Consider the following 24104-nt stretch of genomic DNA (forward strand, 5'->3'; position numbering starts at 1 on the left):
CAGAACTGCTGAATGTTCAGTGATTGAATTTTGCAACATGGCTTGACCATTGCTTATGGCAGGATGAGCGCATAATGATCCGGGGGACAGGGATGCACATTGACATTGTTTCCATGCTAAGTGATCCAATGTCCTTGTTCTTTCTTTCAGCATCAGTGGAGCAGGGCTGGGAGGAGGAGCAGCAGAGGACCCCTCTCACACCTGAGGGGCCTGAAGTCTCACCAGCGTCACACCATCTCTGCCAGGCAGACACCAGCACAGATACTAACACCTTGGTGGGAATTAGATCATCGGCTAGTGTCCCGGGGCACAGCGGTGAGGGCACTTCACAGTCGCTGGAGGAGCTGGCAAGGAACAGAGTGCCCATGGCGACAGCAGTCAGAGGACTGCAGGGGACCAGGCACATGCTCAGTCGGTGCCTGATGATGTGCCTCTGGAGTCTTCCGCAGTGCAGCAAACACAGGAAATGCAGCCGGGTGTGAGGGAACATCTGGGGGAGATAAATGAGTCTATGCTTGGCTTGGTGTCCATGGTGGAGGAGTCCACGCGGACGATCGCCGAAGCAATGAGCCTCATGTCCGAGCGCCATGCTTCCTCCATGGAGAGAGTGGTGACTATCGGAGAGCTTCCTCCAGGAGAACAATCAGGGCTTCCTGGGGATGCGCTCTGACCAGCAAGCCCTTACGTTGGCATTGACCTCAGCTGGTCAGTGTCAGTGTGGGAGATGGCCTGGGCATCAAGCTTCCCAGCTCAGTGCCCATCCATCTACGGTGTGCAGGGAGGTCCATAGCGACCTCACGTCGGCGCAGCAGCTGCCTGTCATCTCTGCGGGCACCTCTCAGGGCACTCCAGATGAGGGCAGCAGCTCCTCCGCCCCTCTCCCAGTGACCATAGCATCCAGTGAGGCTGCGACGACTGGGGAGATGCCAACTGTGGACCAGGCAGATCCCTCCCAGGCGGGGCCAGCACAGGCTCCACGGGCCAGAGGACGGCCGCCAAGGTCATCGAGGCCAACAGGACAGCAGAGTCAGCAGGCTGGCTCAGAGTCCACTCCCAGTGATGGGGCAGGGACAAGACGTAGCACCTGGAAATGTAAACATAAGGCACATTAGGCACACCACGGGTTTATCATTGGTGCTTTTGTGTTGGCCCGCAATGAGGTCCTTCTGATTTGTTTTGATTTGTAACGCTATTGTCTTTTTTTTTGCATAAGTTTGTTTGCTTGACACATTAAATTCAGTCATGTCACCATGGCTGAGGGAGCCTCTTTTCTTCTGCATGTGGATGGTTTCCAAAAATGTTAGGAATGCTTTGTGGGACATTCCGTTTTATTAACAAGGCCCTTAATTACTTTTCCTGGCAGATTTTACACTTAGGTATCGAGTATGGAGCCTACAGCCCAGGCTTGTCCTGGAGATCCATCTATGGTGTTCTAGCTGAAGGTTCATTGGATTAAAGTCTCCCGGGTGTCCCTGCCTCCCTGGAGAATGCCCGGGTCAGCGTCTACCCCCTCAGCATTTCCCTGTGCTCATCCTCGGACTCACTGCTGGACTCATCGTGTGCAGCCGCAGACACGGCATCAACGTCTTCATCATCCACTGTGTCCCCCCTTTCCAGCGCCAGATTGTGGAGAGTGCAGCTTGTAACCACTATCACCGAGACACGATCTGGGGGGTACTGGAGTGTGTCCACCTGAATGGTCCAGGCATCGGAAGCGCATCTTGAGAAGACCGATGGCTCTCTCCACCACAGCTCTTGTGGTGCCGTGGCTCCTATTGTAGCGCTGCTCAGCTTCTGTTCTTGGATGGTGGAGAGGCGTCATGAGCCACCTTCTGAGGGGATAGCCCTTGTCACCCAGCAGCCATCCATCCAGCCGGGCTGGAGCACTGAAGAGCCCCGGCACCTGGGAGTGTCTGAGGATGTAGGCGTCGTGGGAGCTGCCTGGGTACCTTGCACAGACTTGCAGAATCAGCATCGTGTGATCACACACTATCTGCATGTTCATGGAGTGGAAGCCCTTCCTGTTGATGAAGGCATCGGGCTCACCCGCTGGTGCCTTGATGGCCACATGTGTACAGTCTATAGCACCCTGGACACGAGGGAAGCCAACAATGGCCGCGAAGCCTCTGGCTCGCTGTGTCTGACTGGCCTGGTCCCAATGGAAGTGGATGAAGGTCAATGCCCATCTGAACAGAGCGTCTGTAACCTGCTTGACACAAGTGTGGACAGCTGATTGGGACACACTGCAAAGATCACCCAGCGAGCCCTGGAGGGAGCCAGAGGCATAGAAATTGAGGGCAGCTGTGACCTTCAGATCCACTGGCATGGGGTGTCCACCCACACAGTTAGGGGAGATCTCAGGGCCCAATCATCTGACAGATAGAGTTGACTGTCTCCCTTGAGAATCAGAGCCTCCTTCGGCACTGCACCTCAGACATATTGAGGTAGCTGCTTCGCTGCCTGTAAACCCTGGCAGCAGGATAGTGGCATCTTCTGCGGCCTCTTCCACCTTGGTCCACCCCTTGGCCCTGTGCCCCTTGTGCCTGCACCTGTCCTCCCAAAGGTGACTCACCTGGAGGCTGAATGTGCACTCCTGGCCTCCTCAGAGGAGCTGCCTCCAGTGGACAGTTCAGCTCCCATTCCCAGGCTAAGGGAAGGCTTCCTGAAACCTGCAGGCCCGGCAAAGATTCCTCACTGCAGAGAGCTGACTTGAAAGTTGTGAGTCCAGACAAAGCAGCTGGTATGCGTTTTGAAGTATTGCGGATCACACAGGCAAGTATCAGTAACTTTGAAAAATAAATACTTGACAGTGCACACTTGCAACCCCACTGAGCCCTCTTATCCCGCCCGTGGATGAGGTTTATACAAATTTCTCCTACCCACCTGCCCGTTGCGCCCGTGCACTGACCCGAAGAACGCACAGGACCCGAAAAATCACCATCAATTGGTGAGTCAAGGGCGTTAAGTGACCCATTAATTAATGGCGGGCCCACAGCAGACATCATCGCATGGCCCGCCCAATGAAATATTGCGATGGCACGCAGTAACATCAGGACACTCACCCGACGTCACCGCGCATCATTTTACACGTGGACGTGCAGGGCCCACCCCCGCACGCCAACGGGAAAATTCTGCCCCATGTGTCTGCTCTGAATTGGAGAGACTAAATGCAGATTTGATGATCACGCTGCTGAGTAGCTCCATTCAGTCCTGCCAATTGCCACTTTAATTCTCTGTCTCACTCCCACATTGACAACATTGTTCCAATAAAAGTCAATGCAAGCTCAAGGGACAGTGCTTCCTCTTCCGATTAGACGCATTATAGCCTTCTGGACTCAACAATGAGTTCAACAACTTTAGACTTAACTGCTGCTCCCTCTGGTAGTGGAGGATGGCTGCACGATAGCCACTGGGAACGGAGGAGGTATGCATGCTATTTATGGTGGAATTTCCAAATAGGTTCCCCATTATTAGCACATTATGCCTTGCATGATTATCACTTTTATCATTGAATCACTCCTGACCTCCAGCAGATCTTTCCCCTTTCCAGTCCTACCACCCTGCTCCTACACTGGCTCTTCACTTGTTTAAAACCTGTTCATCTCCCACATCTTCTGGTCATAAAAGGTCATTGACCTGAAATAATAGGCTCAATTTTAACTGTGCAAGTGAATGGGTCTTGAGTGAGTTAAAATCTCACCCGTTCACTCAGTCTGACAAGGTAGATGCTGAAAGGATGTTTCTCCTCGTGGAGGGGGTTCTAGAACTTGGGGGCACAGTTTCAAAATAAGTGGTCTCCCATTTAAGATGGAGATGAAGAGGAATTTCTTCTCTCAGAGGGTTATTAGTCTTTGAAATTCTCTTCTACAGACAGCATTGAGGCTGGGTCATTGGATATATTCAAGCCTGAGTCAGAAAGATTTTGATCTGCAAGGGGGTCAAAGATTAAGGGAGGTAGACAGGAAAGTGGATTGGATCAGCCCTGATCTTATTGAACAGTAGAGCAGGCTCAAGGAACCAGAATGCTGTTTCTTACAGTCTCGTGTTTCTATTTCTCCACAGCTGCTGAACGACTCTGGCATTGTCTGTTTTGAGTTCAGGTTTTCAGCAGTCTTGAGCTCCCTTGGAAGTTCCACTATTGGTACCAAACTGATGCAGCAGATTCCACCAGCCTGGGGAGTCACACACTTTCGCATCAAACCACTCAATCACCAAACGTTCTTTGACCCTGCCAAAGCAAAATACAGTGAATGCTGGAAGCCTGAAGCCAAAAGAGAGAATGCTGGAAGCAAACAGCATTGTTTGCTGATGCCACTGTTGTGTGATTAAAAGAATGACTTATTCTCACCATCAAAAAGCGGGGGAACAATCATCACCTGACACATTGCCTAGAATGTATCATTTGATCTAGCCATTGTAAGTCCAGCTACTGATTCCAGAGCACACAGCAGCACTAACATTCCCGAGTTCAGATAACGCTGACACTATCAAGTTCAGGGAATGCACAGTGCTGACACTATTGAGTTACGAGAATGTCCAGCATTACCAGTATTGACACTGTTACTCTGACACACAGCACAGGGGAACCAGAGTTCAGAGAATGTACGGCACTAACACCATTGACTTCAGATAACCCACAGTGCTGACACTACCAAGTTAAGTGAACACATACAGGTAACACTGGAGTTAAGAGAATGTATGATGCTTACGCTCCTGAATCAGCACAGCAGCAAAACTGACCATTTTTCCTAGCTTTTTGGTGCTAGTGTTTATACTCCACAAAAATTTCTTCCCCTTCCATCTGTCCCATTTCAGCCTTTAACACATCTTTCTATTCCCTTTTCTCTCATGTACTTATCTAATTTCCTTTTTAAAGTATCAGAGCCATTTGCCTCAATCATATTCTGTGGCAGTGAGCTCCACATTCAAATCCCTGAAGAGATATCTCCTTATTTACCTGTTGAATTTATTAGTAATTATCTTGGTTTATGGCTCACCTAGCTTTCATTTTCCAACAAGAGGAAACATTCCCTCCATTTCTAACCTGTACAGCTATTCAGAACTTTAAAAAATCTCTATAAAATATCTGTCCCCTCCTTTCTAAAGGAAAAACAAAGCCCCAAATGGTTCACTCTTTCTTGATGACTTTAATCTCTCAGTTCTTTATCATCCTTGAAATTCATTTTTGCACATTTGCCTTTTTATAGTATGGAGACCGGCACTGTGCCCAGTATTCTAAGTGTTGTCTGACCAGAGTCCTATAGAGTTTAACATAACTTCACTACTTCTGTATTTTATACCTGTAGAAATAAATCTCTGTGCTTTGTTAGCATGTTTAATTGCTTTGTGTTCCTCAGTGTTGGCTATCCATGCTCCTCCTCCCCCCCAACCCAGTTCGGTATCGTTTGCAAATTTTGCTATTGAGTTACTTTATCTTAAATCTGAATTATTAATGCAAATTATGAATAACTGTAGCCCCAACACGAATACTTGTGAAACACTGAATGCTACCCTTCCTCCCATATGAATAATTAAGCTTTAACTCATACACTCTGATTTCTATATTTCAGATCATTTGCTATCCTGTCAGCTATTTGTCCCTTCCCTCCACACAATTGACCCTCCTTCATGAGTTTGCTGTGCGGTACCTTATCCAAAAGCCTTTGAAAATCCAATCATTTGGCACCTACAGCATTACCTATGTCTACAATTTCTGTTACCTCATCAAAGAATTCTGCCTGGTTAGTTAAGCATAGCTTTGCCTTTCCGAATCCATCCTGATTATTTTACACGTTATTTTCTGTTTCTATATTCTGTTTTGTAATTTTTATATAGATTCCAAAATCCTTTCTGTCAGTGACATTCAGCTACATTTCCCAGGTTTTGTTCTATTTCCTTTTTGAAATTAAGAACAACATTAACTATCTGCCAGTCCTCTGGCACTACCCTCTCTCCTGTAGAATTTATTCATATATATAAAATGTTAGACCCTCTGCTATCCCCTCCCTAGTTTCCTTGACTAAATGTGGGGCTTTTTCCTCTTTTAGTTTTGTTAGTTTGCCAATTATTTTCCCCCGTTCTACACCAACTGTATTAATATTCTTCTTATGATCATTCTCTAATGATGTCTATTTTGTAACCTTCTTTAGTGAAAACTGAGGTTTGTATTCAATACATTTACCATTTCTCTGTCTTTACTTGGGAGCTTATCTTGCTCATGCTTTAGTAGTCCTCTAGCCCTATTTTAATTTTCATGTTGTCATTTGTGTGTCTGTAGAATACTTGATTATTTCTTTTTATATTCCTTGATTATTTGATTTTGAAACATTTCTTTGCCTTTCTGATCTTCTATGTTCCTTTTATTTCCCCATTTGCCCTCCACTCCTCCATTCCTACTTAGTTATTTCTCATACGTCCATTTCTTTAGATTCAATTTTCCCTTTAGTTCTTTATTCATCCATAATTTAGCTTTCTTATTTTAGTTTTTAATGAAATATATTTCTCTGGAACTTTGTTGGTTATCCTTTTAAAGATTTCCCTGTAATCTTCTCTCTCTCTGTTTTTTTTATGATTTGCACTCGGTTTACCACCTTTAGTTCCACCTTCATTTTCTCATAATTTGAAGTTTTCCAATCTATCTTTGTCCTGCTTATGTCACTCGTGATCCTAACTTGACACTCGCTATGTTGTGATCACTATTACTAAAATGGTTTCCCACTCAGGCTTCCCCTATCTCTTCTTGTTAATTATTCATGAGAAGATCAAGCAGTGATTCTTCTCTTGTCGAACTCCTCACATACTGAGTGAGGGAAAAGCCCTGGATACTTGTAAAAACTCAGTTCCTTTTTCTCCTTTCTCTACTTCTTCCTGCTAGGTTATATGAGGGTAGTTGAAATTTCCCATGATTTTTATTCTGTTCTTAAATTTGTCAACATATTTCTTCCTCCGATTTCCTTCCATTATTTGGCGACCTGTAGTATACCACTATGAGGTGATGGATCCCTTCTTATCTCTTAACTTGATCCATATGGATCCTGTATCTATCTTAGTATTAATTTCTAGCTATGTTATCTTGAACCACCTCACCTCCTCTTTCCTTCCTAAATGCAACAGGATAGTTGTCAATCCTGTTCTCTATGTAGCCATGTTTCAATTATCCTTACTATATCCAGATCCTGTCTATAAATTATTGGTCCAATTTATCCATTTTGTTTTGAATATTTCATACTTGCTGTACAATTTAAATAGTTTTTTATTTGTTATTCCTTGCTTTGTTTTTAGTAATTATATTATCTTTATGCCTTCTGATCTCTGGCTATTCACATTTTGCTTATTCCTTCCTTTAGTTTGTCTTTAACTCTTATTCAGTTTCCTTTATTGTTAGATTTTTGTAATTTTTAGCAGTTCCCTCCCTACATGTTATGAGTTTAAAGACTTATTTAAGGCCCTAGTTACCTTTTCCACTAGGACCCTGGTCCTACAATGCAGGTCTTTATATTCCCATGAAGTGTAACCCCTCCTTCCCACATTACTCCATTAGTCACAGGCTGAGTTTCCAAATCTCTTTGTCCCTCTGCCAATTTGCCTATGTTTGGGTAATACTCCAGGGATTATTATCCATGAGATCATTCTCCTAACTCATGATAATCCCTTAACAGGGCCTCTTCTCCATCTTTCCTATATTGTTGGTTACGACCTGAGACACAACAACTGGATCTTTCCCCTCCCTTTCCAGTTTTTTTTCCCCAGTTGTGTTAAAATGTCCCTTGCCTTGGCACTGGGATAGACAACACACACTTCAATCCTGGCAGCAAAGAATACTATCAACCCACCCCCCCACCCCCACTCCCCACACTGCCCTCCCCCATCTCCTCCCCTTGGACACCCTCCTGCTCCATTGGAACTGGTCAGAATACTGCCTGTCCTTCTCACAGTCTTTCTTCTTAACCTTTGGGGCATTGAGTACTTTTTTGGACAGGACCAGGACCTGCTGGACCTCCTTCACTACCTTGCCTCTGACCTCCTTCCCAGCTGACTGACAGTCAAACTGTTACCTTCCTCTACCTGTGCTTTCTGTGGTGCGTAACTGTACTCTGGAATAAATTGCCCAGTAATTCCTCCTCCTCCCTTATCTGCCTGTAGCTCAGACCCAGCTCAACAACTCTAAGCCAGGGTATCTCGAGGGCAGAGACATTTCTTGCAGATGTCACAGTCTAGCACAACCTCGTTGTCCACAAGCTCTCGCATACTACAAACCCTACACATGAACATCCCCTCATTAACTAATTAGTAGATTATCTGTATTTTATTGCTTGAATTAAGTGGTCACCTGAGACCTAGATTTATTAAGCAGGTGCATTCAGCTTGATTATTGCTGAAAAGTGAAAATCTTTTCATCTCGCACTCATCAGTACAAATGTGAGAATGCCAAATTTCAAATGACCAAACAACACAATTTATGCTGCAGGAGAAAAGGATGCTAATGGATTGATAAGTTAACTCTGAATGGCCGAGTTGTTGCCATTGAGAAAACAAGGGGAACTATAGGCTCCCCAAGCACCTGGATAGTTGCGAAAAAGGTGCAAGGCTTGAACATACTCCTTTTTTTGCAGGGAACAGGTCCCTGTGTATGAAGGTAGGTCACTTCTAGCAAGCGTAACTTGACCACATTACAAGTTCAACTGATTATCTTAAATTGGTTGTTAGTTTAGCTATTAGTACACTCAGGATTGTTCAGCAAGTGCTGCCCAATTGCAGAATCACATCTGAGAGTAGATGTTTCATTTTGGGTTTTGCAAGTATGGGCTGGTTGAGTATGGTGCTCATGCAAGGAATGCAAAAAGTTAACATACAGGTGCAGCAAGCAATTAGGAATGCAAATGTCATATTGGCTTTTATTACAGGGGGATTGGAGTACAGGAATAAAGAAATCTTGCTACAGCTGTACAGGGTTTTGATCAGACCACATCTGGAACACTGTGTGCAGTTTTGGTCTCCACATTTAAGAAAGAATATCCTTGCATTGGAGGAGGTACAGTGAGGGTTCACTAAATTGGTCCCTGGGATGAGGCGGTTGTCCTATGATGAGAGGCTGAGTAAATTGGGTTTATATTCTCTGCAGTTTACAAGAATGAGAGACAATCTCATTGAAATCTACAAAATTCTGAAGGGGTTTGATAGGGTAGACACTGAGTGATTGTTTCCGCTGGTCAGAGAATCTAAAACACGGGGGCACAGCCTCAGGGTAAGGGGCCCGATCATTTAGGACTGAGATGAGGAACATTTCTTCACTCAAAGGGTTGTGAATCTTTGGAATTCTCTACCCCAGAGGGTTGTGGATGCTCCATCATTGAATACATTTAAGGCTGGGATAAAGAGATTTTTGGTCTCTCAGGGAATTAAGGGATAAAGAGAACAGGTGGGAAAGTGGAGTTGAAGCCCAAGATCAGCCCTGATCACATTGAATGGAGGGAGCAGGTTCGATGGACCGTGTTGTCTCCCCTGCTCCCATTACAAGCAACTGAAGGATCATTCAATCAGACAATCACTGGGACATATGGATGATGTACCTGGCATCGCACTGACACTGAAATTCATACACGGTGCCCCTAGGTACCAGTGATCATAATATAATTGAGTTTTACATTCAGTATTTACACTAGTATTTTAAACTTAAATAAGCGCAATTACGAGGGCATAAAAGCAGAGCTAGCGGAAGTGAACTGGCAAATTGAGGTTAAGGGATAGGTCAATAGAGATGCAGTGGCAAAAATTTAAGGACATATTTCAGAATACAGAGAATTGATATATTTCAACCAGTAAGAAAAAGTACAAGGGAGGATCCACCATTTGTGGTTAACTAGAAAAGTTAAAGCTAGTATCAAACTTAAAGAAAAAGCATATAATTGTGCAAAGACAGGTGGCAGGTTAGAAGATTGGACAATATAGAAAAGAGCAAGGGAATGACTAAAAGATTAATAAGGAGGGAAAAATTAGAGTAAGAGAGGAGGCTAGCTAGAAATATAAATACAGATAGTAAGAGTTTCTATAGATATTTAAAAAAGAAAAGAATTAACAAAGTGAGCACTGGTATATGGAAAGTAAGTCTGGGAATTAATAATGGAAAATAAGGAGATGGCAGATGAATTGAATAGGTATTTTGCATCCCAGAAATAACTGTAAATCAGGAATTGGATAGGAGGAGAAGCTCAAGAAAATTACAATCACCAGGGAAGTGGTACTTAGCAAACTGTTAGAACTGCAGGTTGACAAGTCCCCAGGTCCTCATGGATTTCATCCTAGGGTCTTAAAAGAAGAGTTTAGTGAGATAGTTGATGCATTGGTTTTATTTTTCCAAAATTCACTAGTTTTGGGGAAGGTTCCTTTTGATTGGAAAATAGCTAATTCAAAAAGGGAGGGAGACAGAAAGCAGGAAACTATAAGCCAGTTAGCTTAACATCTGTCATAGGGAAGATGTTAGATGCTATTATTAAAGATGTTATAACAGGGCATTTAGATAAATTCAAGGTAATCAGACAGAGTCAACATGGTTTTGTGAAAGGAAATCGTGTTTAACCAATTTATTGGAGTTCTTTGAAGAAGTAACAGATGCTGTGAATAAAGGGGAAACAGTGGATGTGCTGTACTTAGATTTTCAGAAGGTATTTGATAAGGTGCTTCATCAAATGTTATTGCAGAAAATAAAAGTTCATGGTATAGGGGGTAAAATGGAGAAATGGATAGAAGATTGGCTAGCTAACAGGAAACAGAGAGTAGGCATAAATGGGTCTTTTCTGCTTGGCAGGATGTGACAAATGGTGTGCCACAGGGATTGTGCTGGAGGTTCAAATAATTTTGGGTGAAGGGATGGATGGGATGGTTGCCAAATTTGCTGATGACACAAAGATAGGTAGGAAAGTAAGTTGTGAAGAGTACATAAGGAGGTTACAAAAGGATATAGATAGGTTAAGTGAGTGGGCAAAAGATCTGGAAAATCGAGAATAATGTAGGAAAATGTGAGGGTGTCCATTTGGGCAAGGAGAATAAAAGACAAGCATATTATCTTAATGGTGAGAGGTTGCAGAGCTCTGAGGTGCAGAGGGATCTGGGTGTCTTAGTGCATGAATCACAAAAGATTAGTATGCAGGTACAGCAAGTAATAAGGAAAACGAATAGAATGTTATCATTTATTGTGAAGGGAATTGAATACAAAAGTAGGGAGGTTATGCTTCAGTTATACAGGGCATTGGCAAGACCAGTTCCGAAATACTGTGTACAGTATTGGTCTCCTTATTTAAGGAAGGAAGTAAATGCATTAGAAGCAGTTCAGAGAAGGTTTACCAGATTTAGTACTTGGAACGGGTGGATGGTCTTATGAGGAAAGATTGGACAGGTTAGGCTTGTATCCACTGGAGTTTAGAAGAGTAAGAGGCAACTTGATTGAAACATATAAGATCCTGAAGGGTCTTGACAGGGTGGATGTGGAGAGGATGTTTCCTCTTGTGGGAGAATCTAGAGGGTCACTGTTTAAAAATAAGGGATCGCCCATTTAAAACAGAGATGAAGAAAAATATTTTTTCTCAGAGGGTTGTGAGCATTTGGAATTCTCTTCCTCAAAAGGTGGTTGAGGCAGAGTCCTTGAATATCTTTAAGGCAGAGGTAGATAGATCCTTGTTAAGCAAAGGGGTGAAAGGTTATCAGAGATGGGCAGAATTGTGAAGTTGAGGTTAAACTCAGGTTAGCCATGATCTTATTGAATGGCGGAGCAGGCTGGAGGGGCCGAATGGCCTACTCCTGCTCCTAATTCGTATGTTTGTATCTTCATATGACATTGCTCGTGTGCGGTAGGCAGAATGTTTTTTTGGACTGAAGGCAGTGTCCTGTTAGTGGAAAATATACCACTCACATAGTATTATTTAGCTTTGATGTTAGATATATTAGTAATTAGTTACTGTGATTAACTTCTTATCTTTTTATCAGTTATTAGTGCCTTTAAATGCAGTTAGAATGTAATTGCTTAGCTCGTTTTCCTTTGATTTGCACTTATTTACACTAATATTAAGTCCACTAACCAATACAGATAAAAAACACAAAAAGAGATTTCTAAATCCTTATCCATATACTTATCTTAATTTCCTCAGCTTCTGCCTGTTCTATTTCCCCCAGTTCCATTACTTCCCATTGGATTAAAGCACATAGTACTCATCACGGAGTGCAGAATCCAGAGAGCACAAACCATGGGCTGGGAGAGATCATGAACTTGACATCCCAGTCTTGTCAGCTCACTAATGCCCTTTGGGGAAGGGGATTTACTGTCCTTACCTGGTCTGGCCTACATGTGACTCCAGACCCACGGTAATATGGTTGATTTATAATTGCCCTCTGAACTGGCCTAGCAAGCCACTCAGTTATATCAAACCACCATTGCAGAATAGTTGAAAATGTATAAAATCAGATGGTCCACCTGGCATTGACTTAGGCACAGGAAAGGGCAAAAGCAAACTCAGCCCAAAAAACCCTGCAAATTCCTCTTTACTAATAACTTGGGGCTTGTGCTTGGGCAGCTAGGGATGAATAATAAATGGTGGTCTAACCAGAAGCACCCATATCCCATGAAATAATTTTTAAAAACTACACTCATCCGGAGACTATCAGGAGACATTCCTGAATTGAACGTTTTTTTTCCTGAAGCAAAGGTGATTGTCCTAACGCCCCCTCCCCGCCCCTTGCCCCACCCTCAGGATGAATGTTTCAAACAATAAAACCAGGATGTGGCTAATCTACCCAAGGCCACCACCATATCTGGTGTAGTAATTGAAATTGTGAGGAGTCACATGGTAAGGCAGCAATATTTATCCTTTTGTATTCTTTAAAACACTGTCTGCTGTACGACACAGACAGAACACAAAAGACAGCAACGCCTTAAACAAACCGGGGGATGTAATGTCACAAGGTCTGCAAGCCTGTTCCTTCTCGGGTTCACCAATACAGCAAACTGATCTCCTGGTAACAAGAGTACAAGCAGCTAACTGTAACCTGTAGAAAGTCCATCTCTTCAAGAGATTCCTGAAACAACTTTGACATTCGACTCCAGCTGTTGAATTCACCTAAACTACACTTCAGGAGTGAAGACGTTGTCATCATCAGGCCTGCAATGTGCATTTTCCAGAATAAGACAATCACATGAATTATGAACTATTCTGTTTGCTTATAACCTATAAAAGTGCATTAGTCTCTTTCCTTGAGTGTGCTTGTGTGTTTGACTGTGTGAGCAAGTGCTGTATTGTTTGATTTCAGGGTGAATAAACAATCCTCTTTCTTTATTTAAACCCACGAGAAGCTTGCTACTAGTTATTGAAATTGTCCACACACTCAGGGGTTAAAACACGCACGCAAACATATTCCTCTCGCAAAAGCTGACTGTGGAGAGTTAAGAAAGGAACAGGGATTTCAGCAGTTTTCTCTCACCCTGTCCGTAACAATTGATTTAGTAACCAGTTGTACTTTGCTGTTACTGTGATACGCTATCTCTGCGAATAATTTAATCTGATATGAGGATGCCGTGTGTGAGTGATGTTCTTTGTTTTCAGTTGGGAATAGCATTCCATTCCAAATTGCTTTGTGCACTAGGTCACATTTCTGCTCTTAGGGGCTGAATGTTTACAGGAGTGGAACTTGTGTCTGGCACAAGAGTAAGTGCTTGAAAATCTATACTCAACACGAAAAATTCTTCAAGAAGCCAGGATTGTTTAGTCCCTATAGGAAGAGTGAGATATGTATAGCTAGGGAGCAGCACTACAGCACTACTATACACAATAGCACTACTATACACTACAGCACTACTATACACTATAGCACAACCATCTGTGTATTGCAGTTTGAGACATACCATACACTGTTCTAGTTCTCACAGAGCTCAATAACTTTGTCACAAAGTGCCCTTCCAGTTGCTCATCCTGCCTTCCTCACTCGATAACCTATTCCACAACTGCTAGCTTTAGTAGTTAATTTAAAAGGAGCTTCAGTGTTTCTGCCTGTACCACCTCCCTTGGCAGTGATTTTGTCAAATGCATTTAATAGGCTTGTCCCATCTCTACCAGTGCAACTGGACATCAGCATTGCCAGTTCTGAATATTGGATTCAAAGTGTTGACTCTGTCTCTCTCTCTGCTGTCAGACCTGCTGGGTTGTTCAACAATCCCTGCTTTTCCATCAGTTGGCAGCAGAACTGAGGTGGGAGCTAAAGCTGAGATGCTTAAACATTACTTGTGCATACCCACTTCAGATCCACCAGCTGTCCCTTTGCAGAATACACCTGTTTAATATTTAATCCCTTTAATTCTCAAACATTGTACAGAATATCAAAATTATAATAAATGTGTATAACTTAAACAGTGCCTTAAGAGTACTCCTTGCTATTAATGTGATGGCTGAGGTTGTTGGTTTAAACAGAGGCGTGTAATGTTTGAAGTGATAGTTTGAGGTGTAATTTGTTTTCTACACAAAGGCAGAGTTGGTACTTTAACTTTAGCCTAGACCTTCCCTTCTCTGGGGGATCATACCTCGGAGATACCCCGGAAGATTCCCTGGGGGACTCCTTGGAGGTCCCCACACACTAAATACACAGGAATTGCCTGGGAAGTCTCACCTTCTGCTGGGCAATTCCCCTCCACATTTCTCAACAGGCCCAGGTCAGAAGTCCAGGTGAGAAATATGGAGCTCCATCTAGGGTAAGTAAATAAGAGCGGAGTGGCAATTCAACAGTGATTACCATTCCACTGAAGATTCGGACCTTCATTCCAGTGAATGATGTAAATACACTTTCACCAGATAGGTTCGAGCAAACAGTATCGCAGCCTTGACAAGCCTGCCTGACAATTCAAGGAACATTACTCAAATATGGACCCAAAACACAGACAGTTCAAACTCGATCTGTGTCCGCCATCATGTTCAGGACAAGTCTGCAGCATGGATACTGGAGAAAATGTCGCATAAGGGTAGCAGGCTAGTTATTTGCATTTCCCTGGGTACAAAGCAGATCTCTCCCACCAGCTTCACATAAATTTAGGATGACAGACCCATCAGGTTAAGCTAAATCTATCATTAATAATTAAGGTACCACGCTAATTTTGATCATTCCTTCCAATTTGACATTTACAGATACTGTGAAGTTCAAGAGTGTGAAGGATTATTTTTCCCAGAAGCAACCATTCTCCCTACGAATTTTAGTTAATGTTGTTCTCCAGACCATTTGGTCCTGGAACCTTGTATCTGCAAATACAACAGATCTGTTCAAGTGAAACTTTCTCTCCTTCCAGATGCATTATTTGTAATGCATCCCATTTTACTTAACAACATTGCATGTAAAAATAAGATTGCTTACACAATTGCTTTGAACATTTATTTCCTCTAAGTATTAACATTTTAGATTAAAATATTTCACATTTTAATGGCAATGTGTTTCTTCGTGAAGTTATGCATTTCAGATTAAACTGGGACCTGTACATAGTCAAAAAAAGTCATTAATTTTTCAGAGACTGGATCAGTCAGTCCGTGAAGTTGGTGAAAATAAGTCAAGATTTTCTCAATGAAATTACTGTTCCAAAACATAAAATGATTTGAATGCTCACAAAAAATGAGTCTAAAAGCCAAAACTAGCACTTTGAAAATGGGAGAAAGGGATGACAAAGGAGGAGGCAATCTTGGGCAACAATAAGAAAGTATTTTTTCAAAAGCTGAACATGATGGGCTGGAATTTTTGCTAACGAGGGGGAAGCTCGAGTCAGAAAATTTCCTGACTCAACAGACCCATCTCCATATAAAGCTCAGCATAACATTCATAATGATAGCATGCGTTTCTCCAGATAACCTCATTATGAATGCTTGGCTGAGCTCCAGGACTCACTAATGGATTTGCTCATCAGGGGTCTACTTAGAAAGGTTGAAGTGGAGTACTTGCTTTTATTGAGTGGCATCTTTATGAGGTTATAATAAGTCATTATTTCTTTGATTTTTTTTTAAGGCCTGCATGTTTATTTGGGCAAGATTAAGAGGTTTGAAGCAAAGTAAAGCTTCTGTTGTTGATACTATAATGGCTCTGTCTGACAGTTCTACAGGGTTGTAAGAGCAGCAGTTTTATCAAAGCAGATTTCTGAATGGGTTCCTTTTTCATCAGCATTTCAAGAATTACTGCTGTTATTATATAGCTCATTTGTTCTATACTTTGTGCATTCTGGGTGAGTGGGCATGGATGGGGCATGTTTAAGACCTTTAAACATATGTTTCAAAAACTTCCTGAATCTAGACTATGGTTCATGACTCCTCCAAGGGGCTGTGAACTATGTATCCTCGATAAGCTGGCCTGACTCCATGAAAATTGTGTGGAGGTATGAGGTGCCCATTCCCACAATGGAGCTGGCCAGGTTAGGAGTGCAGGGTATGGGCTGACTCCCCGCTCCCTTATCCAGCGCTGGTGAAGATTGCCGGCACTGGGAATGGGGTTGGGAATCCCAGAATCAGGACCTGCCCACCATTTTTAAAGGGCTCCAAAGTCAGCTCAACTCCATGAAAATCTGCTCCATTAACTCAGAGGATATTTGAGCACACTTGTGATTTGCTTCCACCATCTCCTGCAACACCTGGTCAGCCGCGACTTTGGTAATATTCCTAATTGGATGTCTTCCTTTTAATTTCAATCCACCTTGACAAAGCAACCAGCAGCTCCACTTAGCAGAAAGTTTAAACCTGATCTGCTTTGATTTAACTGCCCATTGTGCCATCGATGCTGGTGATTGGGTATCTGCAGCTTCTAATTTAATGCAAATTGCAACACATTACAATGAAATCAGAGAAAATGAACAAGGGAGAACATGAGAGAGAGCAGAAGGGGTGGGGTGGGCAATGGCCTTGATATTAGACAGCTCCTTCTGCATATCCCCATAGATGTCCAGGGGTACATGTGTCTCAGTTTGGGAATCCCTGTACTAAAGTGCTGCTCCTTTCAATATTCCTGGTTGTCCAGAAGGAGCAGCACATGCTCCCCTCAGTCCTCACAGTAAAGCCTCTGGGCCTTCCCATGGCCATGGTCTGTGGGCCCTTCTGAATTTCTCCCTGCTCAGGCCCGTCTTGGTGACCCTGGTCCTGCTCTGTCATACCTTCCCCAGCAGCCCATTCATATCAGGGTTTACCACAGAGTGCCACAGCAAACCTCACAACGACAGATCCACCAGCTACTGGTCAACAGTGGTGGACAACTCACAGTGGCACATCTGGATGACAATGCCCAGTCAGAGGGAAAACCAGCTCAAAATTTTCAAATTCCTGTAAAAATCAGTAATACTGGAGTTCCATTTTAAGGTATACTAATCCAGTTCGGACAAGTTTACTGGTGCCCTTCATTTCCAAGTTTAACTGTTTTTTTGAGAGAAGAATTGTTCACAGCTTCCTGTCTGCCAAAACTTATAAAGACATATCTTGCGAACCATAAAAAGTACTTGCCACTCAAACTGTATATTCTGCATTTTGCTGCACCAGATGATATGCAGAACTGGGAACCAGCATCAAGAGGCCTGGAGGACACTACACCTGCCTTCCAGAGACACTGGTCTCTCTTACTGCCTCTCTCTGTTAATGGTGTAAACACATCACCATCAAGCAACTGGTCAAAGCCAAGAACAAGACTGAACTCCAGACTTAGAAGAAATGAGAAATGTATTATTGCTGTAAAAATGAGACATGCTGAAGCTTTTCGTCTCGTACTCATCAGGACATTCACAAGAAAATACCAATCTGGGGGAAGATAGCAATTTACAGCTAGATCGGCAAAGATGAATTTAAGATAAGTTCAACATCCAGGGCTCATTTAAATATACCCAATAGGTCCAACTCCTGCCCAAACCAGGCCCCAAAGAAACAGCAGAAACCTGCAGCCAGGAAACTGTGGAATGATTCATCAGCAAGATGGCGGGCAGTGGGAGAGGGGATGGGGGTGTGGGGGCAGTGGGGTGGGTGTGGGGTGCGGGGGTGGGGTATGGTGGGTGGGGGGGAGGGTAGGGTGGAGGATGGTGGGAGTGTGGGTGGGGTGGGGGTTGGCAGGAGGTGGTGGGGTGGGTGGTGGGGGATGGTGGTGGGGGTGGTGGGGTAGGTGGGGTGAGTAGTGGGTGGGGTGGGGGATGGTGATGGAGGGTGGTGGGGTGGGGGATGGTGGGAGTGTGGGTGGGGTGGAGGGGTGATGGGGTGGGTGTGGGGTGTGGGGTGCTCGGGTAGGTGGGGGCTGCTGGTAGGGGGGTTGTGTGGGGTGGTGGGGGATGCTGGAGGGGGGTGGGTGGGGTGGTGGGGGATGGTGTTGGGGGTCTGGTGGGGTTGGGTGGGGCAGTGGGGTGGGCGGGGTGAGTAGTGGGTGGGGTGGGGAGTGGTGGTGGGGGGTGGTGGGGTGGGGGATGGTGGTGGGTGTATGGGTGGGGTGAGTGTTGGGGGGGGGTGTGGTGGTGGGAGATGGTGTGGGGATGTGGTGTTGGAGGTGGGGTGGGTGGTGGGTGGGGTGGGAGATGGTGGTGGGGGTGTGGTGTTGGAGGTGGGGATGGTGGAGGGTGGTGGGTGGGGTGGGAGATGGTGTGGGGGTGTTGGAGGTGGGGTGGGTGGGGTGGGAGATGGTAGTGGGGGTGGGGTCTCAGGAATGAGGCGGAGTTCCAGGGTAGGGCACAGATACCTTGGCCCACTCCTCCACTCCGCCCTGTCCCACAAGTATGCCTGTAAAAAACAAAATGGGCTCACCTTCTGCCTCTGCGTGCTGGGTTTCTCTGGCAACTCTCACTGCTGCCAGTTAAAATACGGCTGGGGCCTGAATATTGGGCCCTGTCCTTTGAATGAGGTTGTGACCTGCCTGGACCAAGCAAGGGTGGGGGGTTGGGGGCTGGTGCTCACACACACTGTCTAAAACCCAATTGTTAACATGATGGTGTACTCATATGGACTGGACTGCTGAGCACCACACTGTCAGTGTTTCCCCCACCCACCCTGTACACGCTATTCCTGTGGGCAGCAGTTTAAAATTAGAGTTTTATACGATGCAGCCTCTGATGTGAAAATGGTGTGGACTAAACCCATTGGAGTATCCAATGATTGTTTTCCACTTGTCCTGCATTACTCAGAACGCATTCAAACTCTTCAACTGAATCATAAAACAAAAACATATCCCAAACCAATATTACATCACCCAATGACCAGAGTGTTGCAAGATTTCAGTTTAATCTTTCTCCATCACATATACTTTCAGTAAAATTCTCCTAACTGGGACTCTAACTCCATCAGTCCATCCTTCCTGTTATGGACTTCAGCTTCTGAAACCCAAACTTGGCACCACCGAATGATCACCATTTTGCTTTCGAACTCTCCTTAACCTCACTGTCCCTCACAGTACACACCTTGAGCCTTATGCAGTGGGCACATGCTGGGAATTTCCCCGCCTGCCAGCATGATTCCCATTGAATCCTCATTTGTGCTGTTTTATGGTTCCCTCAAGGTGAGGTAGGACTGAACAAAACCATTAGCCATGGCTCAGTGGGTAGCAGGTTCAGCTGAGCCAGAGGGTCATGAGTTCAAGTGTAGTGCTGAGAGAATGGTGCATTATCAGGTGATGTGTAAACTGCTCTGCCCTCTCAAGTTCCCACAGCATTATTTCAAAGTTGAGCTTGGGGAGTGGGGACGAGTCTATCACTGGTCTGCTACCCAATAAATATTCCTCAATCAACATCACTGACATAGGCAATCTGCTCATTTATTGAATTGCTTTTGTGGAATCTTGCTGTGCACAAATTGGCATTCTGGTACAAAAGAATGTTTCATTGTGTTTGAAGTGCTTTGGGTCACCCTGTGGTTTGCAATGGGCACTATAGCAATGCAAGTCTTTTCGTTTTTATTAGTGATGAGAGAGTGAGGAAGATCCCTGATGGGCCATATGACCTTTTCCTTGCCCTTGACTTCTCTTGGCTTCACCTGAAAGGAACAATATGGTTTGAGAAGCTGAAAAATCTGCTCTCCATTACTCAGTTGTGTAACGGTCATCTGATTTAGTGATAATAAAAAAGTCTTTGCAGCCTCTTATGCTTGCTTACTCTGTTATTGAAGAGGCCTTGAGGGACTGCAGTCATTACACTGGCTTTTGGACACTGGGCTGTGGAATGTGTCTTCATACCCTGTGTTCTTCCCACCTGGTCAGGGGAACTCATCATTGTTGCAGGGCTCAGTGAGTACAGAGCACTCCAGCTCACTGGCTACAGTTTAACCATGAAAGTAATGCAGGAAATATTTGTACTCATGCTGGAATATTGGCAGCTGCACAGTTAGATCCCGAGTGGAAAACTGGGATTATATGTGGTGAACCTGGACTAATATCCTGGCCCCATCCACCAGAAGTTATCTGGATACACTGGGGTAGGTAGTCAGTTGAGACATCACCTCGTGTTACCAGCCCTCCAGGACTAGCCAAGAGGCTGCGGAAATTGGAGACTATTCGCCAGGACAGTGCTGGGAACAACCCAGGAGAACAGAGGGGGCTTAAAGAATTGTGTGTTTCTTCCACATCTTTGGACTTGAAAACCTGTCAGTCAGGATCCTCACCAACACAATGCAGAATAGCTCTGCACCCGCCTGCAAAATCGATAAAGTGGACTGAGGCTCAGGTGGAGCACAAATGCTGGCAGAGACCAGTCGGGCCAAATGGCCTGTTCCTGGGCTGTACATTTTATGTAATTGCAATTGGCTGAGTTAACGCTGCTTCAATCTCTGCTGACAATTAGACTGTTACAGAATGGCGCTGGGGACAATGATGGGAGCTCCAGAGAGGGCACAAACCTCTAGTTCAAACCCAATGATGGGGGTGAGTATGAGAACCTCTCCTCTCTATTAAAAGCTGAACTCTCAGGGCAGTTATAAAATGGCACTGGGTGAACCCATGGGCCAGCCTTATTCTGAGGCCAAGAATTTCAAAGCTATGCGGCCATGACACTAGATGGTTGACTGAACCCCAGAGAATCCTCAGAGAGGAAACCATCCATGTCCAGCAATAGTAGACAACTTAGAATGAGAGAGGTCAACAGCAGACTGATGGGGGACACGAAGGTTTCCAACCTTCCCATTAAATTTTAAGAAGTATTTATAGGGCAGAAATTTTTGTTCGGCGGGTGGGCGGATGCCCGGCCTGCTCGAGCGTGGAATGATGGGTGTTGACGTCGGCCATCCTCAACACGCAGTCGTGTGATAGTTCAGTCAGCGGGCATGTGCCGGAGTCAGCTGCGCTCCTACCGGCAACTAAAAGGCCTGTTAAAGGACATTAAATAATCAATTAAGTTAAATTTTTCACTGCCCATCCAACCTAATGGTTGACGGGCAGGCGAAAAGGCCAAGCGGCCTTTGTATTTTTTTGGAAACCTCATCCACGGGCGGGATGAGGTTTTAAAAAGCAAATAATAATAAAATAAAAGTTTTAAAACTAAATTAATAAGTTGTCCCTGCTCATGTGACAGAGACACATGAGGGAACATGTTTTATTACATTTTCACTTTCTTTATTTTCTTTTTTTAACAATGCTTCATCTCCCTGAGGGAGCTCCGTGCCTCAGGGAGACTATGGAGTGCTCACACACTTGCATGGGTGAAGTTCATGCTCGGCCTACACGCCCTCCCTCCCTCCGCCCCTCTGCACCCCCACACAGGCATCACTGAACGCTGCTGCTTGCGTTTCACACCCAGGGCCTTATTGACCCGCCAGCGCAAAATCGCAGTCCAGTGCCGATCGCGGACGATAGTCAGCTTCCTGACCGCCTGATATAGATCACTCATTGGGTGAATTGCACTCATTCATGAAATTGGTAACAGGAAATGGCTCAAAGTTAGAGCGAAGAAATGGATTTAAATCACAATTTACATAAATTAAAGATTAAATTCATAATTATTTCTCTTAGCAGGAGGTTCAAACAGGAATAGTGTGCTCAATGCCACATATATAAATGGATCAAAATGTGATGAAAAAATATTTCTCAACTCCACCAGTGCCACTCAGCTCCTGAACTCATTACAACCTTAATCCAAACATGGACAAAAGAGCTGAATTCCAATGGCGAGGTGAGGAGTGACTGCCCTTTACAGCAGCATTTGGCTGAGTGTGGCATCAAGGAGCCTTGGCAAAATAGCAGTCAGTGGGAATAAGGAGAAAACTCCAAACTAGATGAAGTCCAATCTAGCACAAAGGAAGATGGTTGTGGTTATTGGAGGTCAATCATCCCAGTCCCAGGACATCACTGCAGGAGTTCCTCAGGGTAGTGTCCTCGGCCCAACCAACTTCAGCTGCTCCATCAATGACCTTCCCTCCATCAAAAGGTTGCTGATGATTACACAGTGCTCAGTACCATTTGCAACTTCTTACATACTGGAGCAGTCTGTGTCCACATGCAGCAAGGCCTGGACAACTCCTGCAGTGCTGATAAGTGGCACATAACATTTGCACCACACAAGTGCCAGGCAATCAATGGAGACCATCTCCAACAAGAGAGAATCTTACCATTGTCCCTTGACATTCAATGGCATTACCATCACTGAATCCTCCACTATCAACATCCTGGGGGTTACCATTGACCAGAAACTGAACTGGACTAGCCAAATAAATACTGTGGCTAAAAGGGTAGGTCAGAGGCCGGGAATTTTGTGGTAAGTGGCTCACCTCCTGACACCCCAAAGCCTGTCCACCATCTACAAGGCACAAGGCAGGAGTGTGATGGAATACTCCCCACTTGCCTGGATACAGCTCCAACAACATTCAAGAAGATCGACACAAAGCAGCCCGCTTGATTAGTTCCGCATCCACAAACATTCACTCCCTCCACCACTGACACACAGTAGCGGCAGTGTGTACCATCTACAAGATGCACTGCAGGAATTCACCAAGGCTCCTTAGACAGCACCTTACAAACCCACGACCTCTATTCTCTAGAAGAACAAGGGCAGCAGATACATGGGAACACCATCACCTGCCACTCACCATCCTGCCTTGGAAATATATCGCCGTTCCTTCACTGTCACTGGGTCATAATCCCTCCCTAACAGCACCGTGGGTGTACCCTGCAGTGGTTCAAGAAGGCAGCTCACCACCACCTTCTCAAGGGCAGTTAGGGATGGGCAAGAAATGCCGGCCCAGCCAGCAACACCCACACCCCACAAATAAAACAAATAAAAAGAAAATTAAAGCACAATTACCATGCAGATGACACCGTGTTAAGTGAACATTGTGGCATTTGAGAATATTTGTCCTTTTGGGTCCTAATATCTGCCTCTTCTGCCTCAATCACATGCCAATGGATTCAAAAGTGCCATGACATGTTGGTGAGAGACTACGTTAGGCCATAAATAAATGTTCATGCAATCATACAGCACAGAAAGAGGCCATTCAGCTCATTGTGACCATGCCTGCTCTTTGAAAGAGCTATCTAATTAGTCCCACTCTCATTTCCTCCTTCATAGCCCTACAATTATTCTTCAAATATATCATCGTATCCTTGCTATTGTGCTCTATAATTAAAAAGAACTGAGTTTTAACTGACTCAGTTACTTAACTTAAAATCAGACGCATATAAAACCTTTTTGTTATAACTTAAATATTGGAAACCCACAAGTATTCAAAGTTGATCAGTAATAGGGTAGTCCAAGTTAAACTATCTGTCCAGAAAATATCAAGACAATATACTCAGTAAAAATGCGATTTGAATCTGAAGTTAGCTGCCTTCATTTCTTGGGTTTTTCCAGTGCTTGAGGCTTTCAGGATTATTAGGAAACGTCAGCAAATAACAGAGAATTAAAAATGAGCTTTTAGTCAGAAGTGAAATGTCAATGGCCACAAGTAACAGCTCATGTTTCAGAGTGTGGTCTCACTTTCAATCAATTCCTAGTTAAAATGTATGCTTCATTAAGCCAGTGGGTTTTATGGCATCAGAATGTCACATTGTACCAGTCAGAAGGTGCCCAGGGGACATTAGTTTAATAGTTAAAATAATTTATTGTATGAAAGTCCTCTTGGTGACAGGTAATGCAATCACAAGTCAGAACCACAGGAATTCCT

Source organism: Cetorhinus maximus, chromosome 22, assembly GCF_964194155.1.
Source record: "Cetorhinus maximus chromosome 22, sCetMax3.hap1.1, whole genome shotgun sequence".
Lineage (NCBI taxonomy): Eukaryota > Metazoa > Chordata > Chondrichthyes > Lamniformes > Cetorhinidae > Cetorhinus > Cetorhinus maximus.